This window comes from Halyomorpha halys, unplaced genomic scaffold (assembly GCF_000696795.3).
Source record: "Halyomorpha halys isolate HHAL.00 unplaced genomic scaffold, Hhal_1.1 Scaffold320.1, whole genome shotgun sequence".
NCBI lineage: Eukaryota > Metazoa > Arthropoda > Insecta > Hemiptera > Pentatomidae > Halyomorpha > Halyomorpha halys.
In genome coordinates, this window is record NW_027116715.1 from 907,669 (window position 1) to 922,738 (window position 15,070).

Here is a 15,070-nt window from a genome sequence, read left to right on the forward strand (position 1 = left end):
ATAATTAGAACTTAAAACAAGATGTCCTGCAGCAGCCTGGGCTTCATTCTTCGGGTTGTGGTTGGGTTTCCCAAGTTGTAGGTCACTGCTCCTTTAACTTCATGGGAGTGGAACTTCATGAACCATTTTTGATGTTATCCACTATTGCCTCTATTTGTAATTCCCGATGCAATTGGCTGTTTCTTACAAATCAAGCAGCATCCACTACAAGATTTTTTATTTCAACCGATATATGGCATTTTATCTTTTATTTATGAATTGGTCTCTGGTCACAAAATATTACTAAGGAAATAACTGTTATTGTTTAGCGTCGAGTCATCTCCGACGATAATGATAAAAAATGAACTGGTCAGGATGTTTCATTCAAGCTTTCCTTAAAGATAACCTTCACTCGGATGTGTTTATTAAATAAGAATCGTAAGGACAATGTATCAAAATAATTTAAAATTCAAATTTTTTAAACGACTATTTCTTTCTGTGGGGTATTGGCCTCAGAGCTATTCTTTCTTGGAAAGCAATTACAATTCCAACAAGGAAAAGAGTTGAATATTTCACAAGAAAGGTAACAACGGGCTATACCTCAGATCGTAATATATAACTCAAATAGAATTAGTTTTAACCACTGTTATATAAAATAAATTTATAACTTGAGCATGTGATACCTCGGTCAAATATTTCTATACCGCACTCTATCGAGGACGATACGATAAATAGTAGTTATTCAAGGCAGTATATTCCAAATTCATAGAATTTAATCAATTACACAATAAATTAAATTAAATTATTAATGTATTTTCATAACTGCGATAATATATCAACGTTAGTAAGAATACTTTTTATGAGTCATTTATTAAAAGATTAAAAATATTTATAGGAATAAATATTAAAATCTTGAAAATATTTTACCATTGAACTCTTAATTAGAGGATGATATCGGATTTAACTTCCCGTAGGGGCCCCTTCCGATTTTATCGGATAATACTTACGTTTGTAATCCTGCGCTGTAGTAATTCCCAATTACTAAATTTGTTGAAAAAAAAATATTCATTTGTAACAATTAAATTTAAAATAAAAATAGCCATTTAAAATAAAAAGAAATTTTAATTACTTAAAATTAATAAAATAATAAAAATCTTATTATAAATCACTCCTAACTTAATTGTCCATAACTTGAAAAAAGAGAAGTTACTTTACCCCAATTTTCAAAGAATTTAATCATAAAGAAACCCCCCTTTATCTCCAATAAGAAATCCTGCGATTCGGTGTGCCATGCATTTTTCTGACTAGATCCAGAACTCCAATATGTCAGCTCCAAAATTCGAGTTGTTCCGTACCCATATGGTATGCGAATTTCAAAACGCTAAAACTGTCACTCTAATCTACAAAATTCATTAGTGTTTTTGTATTAGTTTGAAATATTATTTTCCTATTTCCATATAAAATTAAGGTGTAATTATTTCATTTTTAATTAAATTTAATTTTGTTCATCTTATTTATAAATTATTTTGTTATTACTAAATTAGTTTTTATTATTGATATATCTATTTTTTATTTTTTCATAAATTTAATTGTCATTATCTTGTATATAAATCCTCTTGTTATTATATAATTAGTTTTATTATATACAATGATATTTGTATGTAGAGATATTACATTTTTATGATTTATTTATTTTATATTCACTTAAATTTAATATTGTTTATCATGTATATGAATTATTTTGAATCTACATTATATGTATTTTTTATATCATATTCTTAATTTTGTTAGAATTATTGTTATCATTTACATTTTTTTCTCTTAAGCTTAGTTTGTATGGTATGAATGAATACTAGATATAAAATTAGATAAAGAACTATTTGGGTTCGAAAAAACCCTCTGTCGCGTTACGGGTTACAACTTAATGTTTGCAATTTGAATTTTTGTTTTTCTCAATCATTACCAAGTACAGAAAATTTAAATAAATAAATAAATATATATATATATATATATATAAAACGGCAAAGAACAAAATTTGCCGTTGGAATGACAAGAACATACATCGCAGGACCCTAGAACGACTAGAATACTCATGAAATGCATTTTGGCACGAGAACTAGACAATAGGGCTATTAAAAGATAACTGTATTCTAGAACAACAAAGGGAACAGAGGACCGCAATTTTTGGTCGTACGGCGCTTGCCTCTCTATTTCTAAAACAGCTCTCATTCAAAGGGCTATCCTCTCACAAATAGACTGGGATATTTACAACATTAATATAATCTGACAAAAAACAACAGGAGGATTCCCTCTCGGACTAGCCAAAGCTTTTATTTTACTATATAATTGGATGGCAGCCGGCCAGCGGCTTTTGATTCCATCAATAAATTAACGGCAACTCGCCCGTGGGAGAACGATAAAAATAAATAAATTCGAATATCTCTCCAGAGTAGTTGGAGAGGTTCGGAAAGGGTGAATCGTCTTCCTAGTGTAGGGGGGAGTGAAAATTTTACTGCTTCTTAAAATAGTCCAACAACAAATCCAAAAGTAAACACAGTATACATTTAAAAGACATTTACTCCATTTTATGCAGTAGGCTTATTCCTTTGATGAAAGAAACGCGGCAATATTCCGTATGAAAAAATATTATTAATAACATTTATTTAAATATATTTTTTTTCAATTTCTTGAGACTGGTAATTATTTATTAAATAATTTATTTATTTCCTCACATCAAATTTTAAAAATCGTTTTCCAGGCTATTCTGCCCAAGTCATTAATTTAAAATCAAATACACGCTATTTTTTTTTTAATTCATTAGTTTTTAAAAATTTTAATTTTCAATTAATCTATACACTAGCAATACCATATAAACATTTAATGACCTGAGCAGAATAGCCTACAAAACGATTTTTAAAATTTGATGTGAGGAAAGAATTTATAATGGAAGATTTCCTTGAGGATGGCTGAAACGTTGGACTATTGATGTAATAAAAAGTGTTGAGACTATATGTGGATAATATTCAATACATTTATTTATTTATTTGATTGATCGCTGGGATATATTTTTTGAAACATGCGTGTCATGGAAAATACTTTTCCTTCGTGAAGTGATCATAGTTGATGGAATTTGATAAAATTAATACTAAATCATTTCCTCACTAATCCTTAACTCCCCTCGGAATCTGAACCGAATCAGACAAGCCATTTTCGATATTTATGCGTCCCGATATAAATATGTTTACAGACCGACCGACACGAAAATTCAAATGAAATGATGTCTAAAGCGTACAATGTGAGTGATGATTTCCGATTTTGAAGATATTATTTTTTTATATATGTATATATAGTTGAGCGTGAAATTTATATACAAGAAGATGGTCAGGGTTGCGGTCAAATAAAGAACAAATAGTTTATAACCGACGTTTCGCCCCATTTTGCAGGGCTTAATCAGGGCTAAAAAAACTGAGAATATTAATGCAATAAGATAATTTAAGCTAGGATAAATATTATGTAAAAATAAAGTGATAAGAAATTACATATAAATAAAAGGAATGAAGACATAAAATAGTATCAATACAAAAGAAACTTGAATAAACAATCATAATAAAAAAAAAAGTGACAATCGTAAGGGTAAAAATTTTTTTGATCGCAACCCTGACCATCTTCTTATATATATATAATTTTTTTTTTTTAGTTCCTGCATCCCGGCCGTTGGTTGGTAAAGCAAAATCAATTTAAGCAATTTTACTATCCTAACTTGGCCAGTAAGAGTCGAGACCTTTTAAATACCTTCCCAGACAGTCAATAATCACAAATCTAGGCAATGCTGTGAAGGGATTATTACTAGCAGTAGAAAACTCCAATTCCATGTTGTCTTAGTAGAAAAAAATCTGTAACGCTACAACCCATGAAGGGTTAGGGGTGCAGTACTTTGTAAGGAAGTACTGTTACTTGACCAACGGTTGTGCAAGGAGGTGATTTGATCAGAATCACGCGCTAGATTTTTCCCCAAATAAGGGTTCTTCCCACTTTATGAGGCTGGATGGACCTTGAGGGCTGACTCTCGGCTACAGTAACAAAATAAATAATTATCTGTAACAGCTGAATTCGAAACCGTGTCTTGTAATTAGTAGCACAGCGCGTATCCACTGAACCACCCCTCTCCGTTGACTTAGTAGAGGACATTATTTTAAATACAAGTATGATTAAAAAACTCAGCTTTCCAGAACGTGAAGAATACGATACATCTCTACAACTAAAAATTGTCCAATGTCTATGAAAATTTCCATTACATATCTGAACAGTGTTTCAAACTAACTCGTTTTATGGAATCCCTGACTTTTGCTGTTTTTTTCCCACGCCCTTTAGTGAAAATTCTACTAGGTTATTAAGAGAGGACCATAGTTCTATACTACAGATGAAATATCATATTAAAAAAAAGTTCCGTAGTATCGTATATGAAAGAATTTAAAATTGATAGAATTAAATTAATCTATAAATAACTCTGTAGAATTAATAGAATTATTTATTATTAATAGAATGTAAAATGTGACATTTGTTTCAAAACTAGAGTTTCAATAGATCAGTCACATTTTCACTCTTTTAATTCTTTAATCTCAAGAAGCATCATCAAAGGATTAATTTATTTTTTTTATTTAAGGAACATTTTTTGTACTGCAATTATGTATTATGAGCTCTTAAAACCATATCAAAATAAATAAAATAACTGCTCATAAATAAAAATCGATAAACGGGTGAATATTGATGGCATAGAATGAAAACTACGTATTTAAAAAAAATACTTAAATTTATAATAACTAAAAATATAATATAATAATAGCAATATTTGTTTTGACACTCATGTATATTGAGAGCTTATCTATCTAATAATGTATAAAAGTTATTAACTTTTTTTTTTAGATATGTTTTCATCTTTGGCCATCATTTCACTGAGGTTATTACTTTGCATTTGGGTTTTCTAACTTGTAAAATTATCTGACTCTCGATGTTTTCTTTTATAAAATTCTATAATTTTTTCATATTCCCAACACACTTTACCTAAGACAATGCTAGTATGAAGTATTTAGGGAAAATAAAAGGTTGCATGCAAGAAACCATTATACGACCCATATACTTGTGGTAATTATGCAGTTTTATATTAATGGTTTCCTGTTTGACCTCCTCGCTTTGGAAGTATTCTCTAAGATTATTGGGCAATATTTTCACAGATGTCCTACGTTAGCCAGATGCCTTAGTCATCCACTGTTGCCCTCTTTAGTTAGTTAAAGCAGATAGTGTTTCATAACGAATGTCCTCTGGGCAAGGAGCCTATGAGCGGTGCCCAATCTCACAATGATTCATACCGGAATTATTAAATTATACGGGCAGCGAAAATATTTTTGTTTTTTTCAAAGTTAAATAAAAGCCTTTGTTATGCTAATGAGATCAACATATCTCTACTCCCCAACACTGTAATCAATATGGATTCAAACAAAGGAATCTATTTTCTTCAACACCTTTTAAATTTAAATACTAGATCATGGATTGTGTCAAATCATTATAGAACTGAATTAGAAGGAAAGAAAATTAAATATCTGTTTCGTCTTCTGACTTTCACAATTTTATAAAAAAAAAAATTAAAAACTCAAATTTCCTATCGTATCCCATCCTTACAACCCAAAACCCTTCGTAAAATCCTCAATGCTTCTTACTTTGTCACAAATCACAAATACAATCATACATAAAGACCTTAATGTTCCCTATGTAGCTGATCTAGCCCGAACCAGATATCACTCCTTCCATTATAAACTATATAATATAATAATAAATATAATAATAACTAAATATATAATAAAATTTATAAATTACAACTCTGATAATATAGTACGGTCAAAGATTGGAACAACAAAGATCAAAGCTCGAAGTTTAATAAGAGCCTGTGGGGAGGGGGTATAAATAAACTTGAGGTTTTCTTTTATGTTTAATTTATTTGTCATTTATAATTAAAAGGATTCTCTTTATTTTGATAATATTTTTTCTTTACCTAATGTTTAGTCAGTCTCAAAATCTAATACCGAAATGTAAAACACATTGATCATTGATATGTACTAAGTAATTAAGAAAAATGAGTTGTTTAAGTATTTCGAGGTGCCCCCTTAAACAACTCATGCAAGACAGTATTTTTTGTATATATCATACCATATTTAAGAAATAAAACCAGCCAAGAAAATTACTTAATGACACCACTAGGCAACCCAAGATACAACCACTAATGTATACATATGTCCTTATTATTTTGTATTTTGCTACAGGAGGGTGCGAAAAAAAATTGAGAGTCGTAATATAGATGTATGATATTCTATTTGGAAACTTAAGATTTTCGAAAAATTAATGTCTAATGTATAAAGTAGGTAATGTAATGTTACCAAAACGCGTAAATAATCTGAATTCATAAACATGTGATCTTGTGTTTCCATGGTTGTTATGACAAAATCAGTTTTTACTTTCACCCAGAAACCTCTAAATGAATTTAATTCATGCTCACAGAAGAACTATTAATGGACCTTATGAACGACTTTTGATCAAATAAACGTTCCTGCTGTTCAAAATTTGGAGTAAAAATTTAATTTCTGATGAAATAATTGTAATTAGTATCATATGGATACCTTAAACGTAGTTTTAAATGAAATTTTAACTTAATTATTTGTTTCACCAAAATCGTTTCGAATTTCAAGTCTTGAGTTTATTTTGTCTAATTAAATTTATAATATTGCCATTCTATTATTATTGCCACATCGAATCATTTATGCCAAGAACTTGGCATTGAAATAAAAACATTCTAAATATAATAAAATCTGTTGTTTTGTTTATCAGTCGTTGGAAACAAAACTAAAAACACAATAAACTCTCAACCGCTTCAAATCCGTTAAATTATTCTGAACAATCTCACAGCTTGTGTTCTGTCCCGTAGCATTCAGAATACATTACTATACTGGATTTAATTTGATTAGCTAATTAAATATATATTTATCTAACAGTTAATCTAAGGATTACGAACAGTTCATATACCCTTGCGACATACCACTAGATATTTATGTTTACTTTCCCTCCGTAAATGGACTTATATATTTTATCTGTATATAGTAAAATGTCAAAAGATTATTAACTAGACCTCATAAAAACGTGCGCGGATAGAAAAATCTAGAAAATATGCAATCAAGTTTCGTATTTGTAATAAGTATACAATAATAAATCATATAATTAGAAAATTAGATATTCATAATTTGTATCAATAAAAGTTTTTCAATAATATTTTATTGCTCCATAAAATAAATTAACGTTGAATTATAAGCTCTAATTACATGTAATAAAATGGTTATGTTTAAATACTGAATACTTACATTTTTTAGATTACTGATTTAATATAGTTATTAAATGATTGTTTGAGAGGAGTTTATTTAAATAAAAACATCAACTTCAATGATCTGGATTTCTCTCAACTTCAATTTTAAAAAACTTCCACCGTTTAGGTCCTTTTCAAGGATAAAACCTCAATCATTGAGTTGTCACAATTCATTTAAATTGTCTGTTTTCCAGGCCCTTGTCATATATAAACCACACAATATCAATTCAAACATGGTTTTCTTTTTCTATTGATGTGTTTAATAGAAAAAAAACAAAACATTTTAACCTGCAAAACATAGACAATTTAAATGAATTGTGACCATTCATGAAAATATGTTAAGATAAATTTGGATCATTGAAGTTGATGATCTTATATGTTTTATTAACACTCCTTACATATTCTTAGCAGATATTATTAATATAATATTATTTTGAGTGTTTAATGTTCTTGTTAATACAAAATCAGAAAAAATATTTTTCGGAGTGTTATAATTAAAATTTTATTCAGTACATTTACAATTAATCAATAATTCAAGTAAAAGTTTAATTTTGAGGTTTAAGTGTGAACCAATTACCCTAAGCAATTAACGATTTCATACTTCGAGATTATCAAATGGGATTAAAAATTTCCAAGGCTTAAAGAATTCAATTCTTTAATACTTATTGAGTTATGAATTATTCATTACTTATATTCAGGACTTGGTACTGTTTAAAAAAATTCCTATATTAATGTTGACGATACTCTAAGTTTTTTTCTCGAAAATTTGTTTTGTTTAAGACTCCTTTTTATAACTTATAATAAAGTAATTAAAATAACATTTATTTTAATAACTGTATAAAATCCCAAAAGTATTAAAATCATTTATCAGCTGTTCAACCTTTCGCTTTTAACAGCACTGATGAAGCCCTGCAAAGTGGGCCGAAACGTGGAACATTAAAATAGTTATAAACTATTTATTCCTTTTTTGACCGCAACCCTGACCACCTTATATTTAAGTGTTACGGTCAACTATATATACATATATAAAAATCATTTAGATTGTATAATAAAATTATATTATATCCATTCTTCTTTTACTAATAGTACCTTCCCAAAATTTGAGAACTCGAATTACATAGGCAAATTTTTGTATAATCTACAATTATGAAATACCTAAGTTCTACTCACTAATTCTCTGCAATATCCTCAACACTTACCTGTAAACAATAAGAGCACATATTAATATTTTTTATAAAAATTTACAAAATTATTTAAGATAGTCAAAGAAAATATTTTTTAAAAATAATTTTTTTTTCTGTTTAGGCTTCATACTTCAGGTCGTATTACAAACATTGTTCACGTAAGTATGTACTCTCTTTATTTGAATAAAAATATAATTATATTAAAAACCTTAAGAAATGAACGGAGTTGTTTGACCTCCAAAACCTCCACATCGGCCCTCTTCGGCAAATGGGTTGTCATCTTCAGTGCTACCGGTCGTTTTATACTGAACAATACGGCCTCTCCAGTGAACGATTTCATTTTTTCCATGATTTCCTTAAGTTTTTTTATTAACATAGCTCCAATTTTTTTTTTTTTTTTTTTAAATTAAAATCACAACCGAAGTTAAGGAGTACTCCGTCTTAAGGGTTCTCTCGAACAAACAAACTTTAATATATCGCAGATTATAGGTGCTTACTGTGTTCATATCTATACAGTTACATTTCGTTAATGTTTAAAAAACAATATTTCAGAATAAAAGTAATACTCATATTTACATTAGGTAATTTAAATTAAAATTTGTTTGTGCAAAAGAACCTTAAAGGTGGACGGAGGAATACTCCGAAACGTTGGTTGCGATTTTATAAATAAATTAAAAGAAAAAGAAAAAAAAGTTGAAGTTATGCTAATAAAGAAATGTATAGAAATTATAAATAACTAAAGTTTTATATTATAAAGTTGAACCTTTCCTATAGAAGAGTGTGGTGTATTATACGGATTATTTTAACATTATTCCTTACCCATTATCTCCTAGAGAGAAAAAAAATTAATTGTTACTCCGTCCTTTTTTTTAAATAGTCATTTTGACTAATTGTGTAGAAGATATGGCTGTAGAAGCAGATCCTTCCATTTTAAGAGTTAGTGGTCAGGTTAATAGATAATCAAATACAGAAAGCTATTGTACGTATGGGTTGAAAGACAAAACCAGAAAGCGATGACACAGAGACCGAAGACCCCGGGGTTGGTATCTCACATCACCGACAGATCCGGATGAGCCGACGAAGTAGGAATGCCAAGATCGGACGGAATGAAAAAGGAAGTCGAGGACCGGTCTTGGACGGTCGCATTCCCGGCTCTATGCCTGCCCGCCCATATCTCTGCCTTAGCACCCGGGCTTCAGCGAGTGGCGGATAATGTCATCCTTCATTGCTTCAAGTTACAACAGAGTAGTTTGGGTGGGGAGCCGGGGCACAGTAACATGAAGGGCCCTCCAGAAATAAAATTTGTTTTCTTAACAACATAGGATTATCAACAGAAATAAACAACATAGTAATTAAAATCATTAATAACATTTGAAAATGTAAATAGAAAAGTTAGACATTTACCAGTGTTACTTTTCTTGTTCTTTGTGCCGTCCAAATGAGAACGGTAAAGATTGGTTCAGAGTTTCCAAGGCTGAATGGAAATATTGTACATAGGTATAAATGTGTGTCAAGATGGATATGATTTTTATTTCTTTTACTTTGTGTGTAATATAACTTTACTAATATTTAATTAGTATTATTACTATAATATCAATAACAGAAGGCTGGTTCGGGCGGTTAAAGATCTACATAGTAAAGCTAACCGAAAATATATATGTATATAGAATGCATGCACACTTGGATGGATTGTGGCTGATTGTATTAATTGTGTCTGTACAATGACACATTACTGCATGTTTCAATCCATGCTGGCAAGGATATGATATGGGGTATTTTTGAAATAGTTCATCATGTGTCTGTTCTCACGATACACCATTTTATAATAAAAATGGACTCCATAATTATGAGTAGTAGTAGTCATAACTATGCTCCAACAGGCTGAAATATCACCTCACTACGATACAGTGAGGCACTCGAGGGCTGAGGAACACATGAAGCCCTCACAAAATTTTAACTTGTACATTAGCCGTTCATTTGTAAAACTGAAATAAATACGCTTAATTTTACTAAACTTTATAAATTATTAGTCTTTTTCAATCAATTCATTTACTTCATTCGATATTTTTATCGATCAATTTAATTCCAAAAACCCCATGGATATTTTTCAAAGAAGTTATGACTGAAACTCTACAGTATAAATGATAAAGCATTTTCGTGAAATTGATCATTCACTGCTTTATTTGTGAAATTAGATACTCTATTTTTTTTTTATTTCATTTGAAAAAATTGCATCTAATATGGTCCGACCAGATGACAACATCTATCAATTAACACATAAAACTTATAGTCATAAGGGAAATGTAATTATTACAATTTTTAAGCTAGATAAGTACAATATGAATTGATCTTAAGTGGTACAACTAATAATTTAATTAACAACTACTAAAACGAAAATAAAGTAAAAAATAAAAATAAAATAACAGTTATTAAAAAAATCAAATTAAATAAAAATTATGGTAATAGAGGTAACTCAAAGGACTTTGAATAAATAATAAAGCTGTAAATTTACAATTAATGAATTAGTGAATTAATAAAATAATGGGAATAAATTCATATTAATATCAAGAGCTCATTTTTTCTTGATCATAAAACATGACACTCAGTCATGTGGTCATGATCACAAGCTTTGACAAACCAGAAAATGTTGTCATCAATTTTGTGTAGTGTTATGTCTAGCAGTATTACATTTAATATTGTTAAATTATCATTTAAGTGATAAATGAAATTCCTCTCATCTGCATACCTAAAATATATTTAAATGAGTTGAGCGACTGCATGTTAAATGAATTTATTCTCTACTAAAATATGAGAATAAATTAAATAAAAGGAGCTTTGGATATTCTGGAATTCTGGAAACAATTATCAAACAAACAAAAAATATTGAAAAGGAAAAATTAGAATGTTTTGCAAAGCTGGTCTTTCGAAATTTTGATTCGACACTGTGCTACCTATTTAAGAGTTTACGGAGCAAATCATCCTCGTGGGAAAATAATAATTAAAAATAAAAATCAGATTCGTACTCAGAAATAAGTTTTTTTTCTCGCGCAATCACCCGATTGCACCTTTAATAAATAAATTGCACTCTTTATATTACTAAATTACATACAATTGTATTTATTTAAAAATATAGATTGTCAATAAAACATTTACCTGGCTTTAAAATAATATTTTCCAGATATTTGTGTATCTACATAAAATATCTTATTCAATTTCAATTTACTTTAACTGTATTCATGATATCGAAAACATACTGGATATAAACCACTGCTTATACCAGCGGCTGTTTTTTTTTCCATAAAATGTAGGCAAACATATAAAGAAAAAAGTGTAATTGCCAGTTGTTGGTTTAAAGTTATACTGCCTTTGCCTGAAGAGAGAACGCTCCATCAGCAAGAGATGGATTACCATATGCGTGTGCTTGCGGTCTGTGGACGTCATTCTGCGAAGATCCTCCGTCTTTATAACCGCTTTCTAATCCACTGTGGAATAGAATTTATATTTTATTTGCTCTATCTCTGGAAGCGACCCGTGGGTGTGGTTGGGTAAGAACAGAAGTGACCTTTCTTTCGAAACCGATGCTATGGAAATTCAGTACTTTATCATAATTTATTCGTACAAATTCACAGTATTCCAAAATATTTTTTATATAATAATAATGATAAAAAAGGCTTATCGAACCCCAAGATTCGATGCCGATACCACCAATAGTTCTCTACATAAATCTGTCCAGCGATGCCCCACCAAATGCAAATCTACAAAATCATTCTTGACGCAATCCCCCCATCTACGCTTCGGTCTATCCCTCGGATGTTTACCCGTCAGTTCATTTTTTATTATTATTTTAGGGAGTCGATCGTTACTTAGTCTCATAACGCCCATCTTATTCGCCGCAATGCTGTAACCTGAATTATATTTACCGAGAGCAGTTCCTTCAATTCAGCGTTGTGCAACCTTCTAAATTCTCTCATTAACTCCTTTTTCGGTCCGAATATTCTACGTAGTACTTTATTTTCAGGAACCTTAAAGCACTGTTCTTCATTTAGTGTAAGAGGCCACTTTTCGGATCCATAAAGAACAGAAGGGGCGAGCTAAGTAATTTTGATATAGAAAAATAACAAGTATTTCCCGCCTTTAACGTCGCTTTCATACCACAATATTTAATAGCTTATATTTTTATAACAAGCTAAGCATTGGTGAAATTTCAACTTTGGAATGGATCACTTGCGAAAGGATTCTTAGTAATAAGAATATTACTAAGAGGACGAAAATGAATTAAGAGGACACATCAATGTAATAAAAGATAACTGCTTCAAGTCAAAAGAAAATAATAATGACATAATTACAAAGCTGCCGAAACAGAAAGGACATCGCCGGGAGCTGGAGGGACCACTCGGTCGAGGCGAGGTGCCCTTGGGCGTTTCTTTATTTGTCCACTTTCACCATCCGCATCATCAACAGCTCCATTCTTCGCCATCCTTCTTCTTCTTATTTCCTCTTATTCTTCTTCTATTTTTGGTTCGGGATAAATAGCGATCAAGAGGAAAACGTTAGAGGCTCGCATCTGTTAATTAACAGGGTTAGTATGGTTCACAATTACGTTTTCTACCAGCAGAAGTTGGGATCTATCTGTTGAAATTATCGTAGTTGGTAGGACGTGGGAAATAATCCTGTAAGAATGATTTATATGTTTCGGTGTCAATACATCACTAATGAATCAGCCGCATAGGTAATTAAGTGATTGGTTATGGCATATTTTTATTTACCATATATAAAGTATACGCTAATTAACATTATGAATTCTTGTAAATATAATCGGTCAATACTCTTTCAAATTCAGTGCTCGTATTTATTTAATTTGGAAATTACCTATACAAATTATACTAGACTTATACTAACGTATAAATTCAACATTCGTTCTATTAATTATCCGTACATACCTATACTGACTTCATAAACATATATCTATGCAGTGTTAAATAAAAAAATAAACTGCTAAAGTTGATTATCATGATTTTACACAATGTATTTATACACAATTGATAGAATTTGAAAATATATTATCTTAAAATAGATTTCATGATTCATTCCGAAGATTTGGAAAATTCTTTAATTAATTAAAACCCAGAGAGCACAAATATTTATCTATTTGTAAATCTAAAACCACACTGAGCACAAACGCGTGAGTGCATCACAAGCGCATGCCTAAAAGTCCTTTCATTTGTGCACAAAGGAGACATCTGACGAGTCGGCCACAAATTCAGACCACATGAGGCAAATAACCCATTCACACTCTAGCGCTTTATAATTTGCGACATCTGTAGCAGTAACAGTGTTCTTTTTAAAAATTATATTTCTATTTATATTCTAGTGCTTTCATGTACAAACTTTAGTCAAGAATCAGTTTTCCTACATGAAACAAGTGCTATATTTGTATCATTCCTTCGTTGTAGTTTTACAGGTCTAGTACAAGTTTACATAAACATAAGCATTATTTAATGTATATTTTATATATGCTTTTAAAGGTTAAACCTGAAATTAAAAAAAAGCTTTTAATGAGTTATTTTTTATGAAAACTAATAACAAACAACGTTTAGTTACAGTAGAAACACTCTTATCCGGTTCAGTTAATCTGGAGTATATACAAAGAATTCAGTATAAACCTAAATGTGTAGGTGAAATGTTTATTAACATATCGTCACTTAAGTGACGATACGATTTTTATACAAAAAAAACCCCACAAAATAACTCCTTTTAGATAAATCCCTCCTCAATTATAGTGTAATAGGATACCTGCCAATATATTTTTGTCTGACTGGTAGAAATTTCTCAAGACAATTCTAGAATGAGGCAGTATTTATATGTACGAATGCCAGTCCTTTTTTCGGACTTGAGCGATTTCAAACCTCAAGCGAGGATATGATATAGTTAAATTTATAAGACCAATTTAGAATCATCATTTTATAAATATTTAAGTTTTTAAAGCACATCGATTCCAGTGCAAGACTATTGCAGCACTTACTAGACAAACGGTCTAAACGTCCAATTCATTACAAAAGAACTATAATAAGGCCAATCTGGACATACGGAGTTGAGCTTTGGGGCTTCATTAAACCTTTGAATTCCTCCCGTATCTAATCCTTATAATTCCAAATCCTTCGTAAAATCCTCAATGCTCCTCACTTTGTCACAAATAAAATCATACATAAAGATCTTACATACATAAAAGATAGTGTTCCATATGTAACCGATCTAGCCCGAACCAGGTAACATTCCTTCCATTATAAACTCTCTAACCAATCAAACCCATTAGTTACTAACCTTGCTTACTCTTTCATTCCTGAATATACTCCGAGGCGCCTGAAAAGAAGATGCCACGAGACCTTCTAATGTAGAAGCGTCATTAGAGTGCTACCAATGGACAATTTCTTTACACGCCTGCATCACTCCATTATAAACTAAAATCAAATTTACTGAATGTATGCAAATAAATAAACCGTTG

The 15,070-nt window shown here is 30.2% G+C and overlaps 1 protein-coding gene across 6 annotated transcripts in view; it reads right to left on the bottom strand.

Annotated features, from left to right (window-relative positions):
• Positions 1-15,070, bottom strand: part of Atx-1 (Ataxin 1) — a 248,450-nt gene that overhangs the window by 203,887 nt on the left and 29,493 nt on the right. Inside the window, exon 2 of one of the 6 annotated variants that reach the window (XM_014421426.2) lies at positions 8,555-8,583. The exons of the other annotated variants lie outside the window; for them this stretch is intronic. The gene's annotated coding sequence lies outside the window, so the exon portion shown is untranslated. The remainder of the gene's footprint in view (positions 1-8,554; positions 8,584-15,070) is intronic. 6 annotated transcript variants of the gene reach the window in all.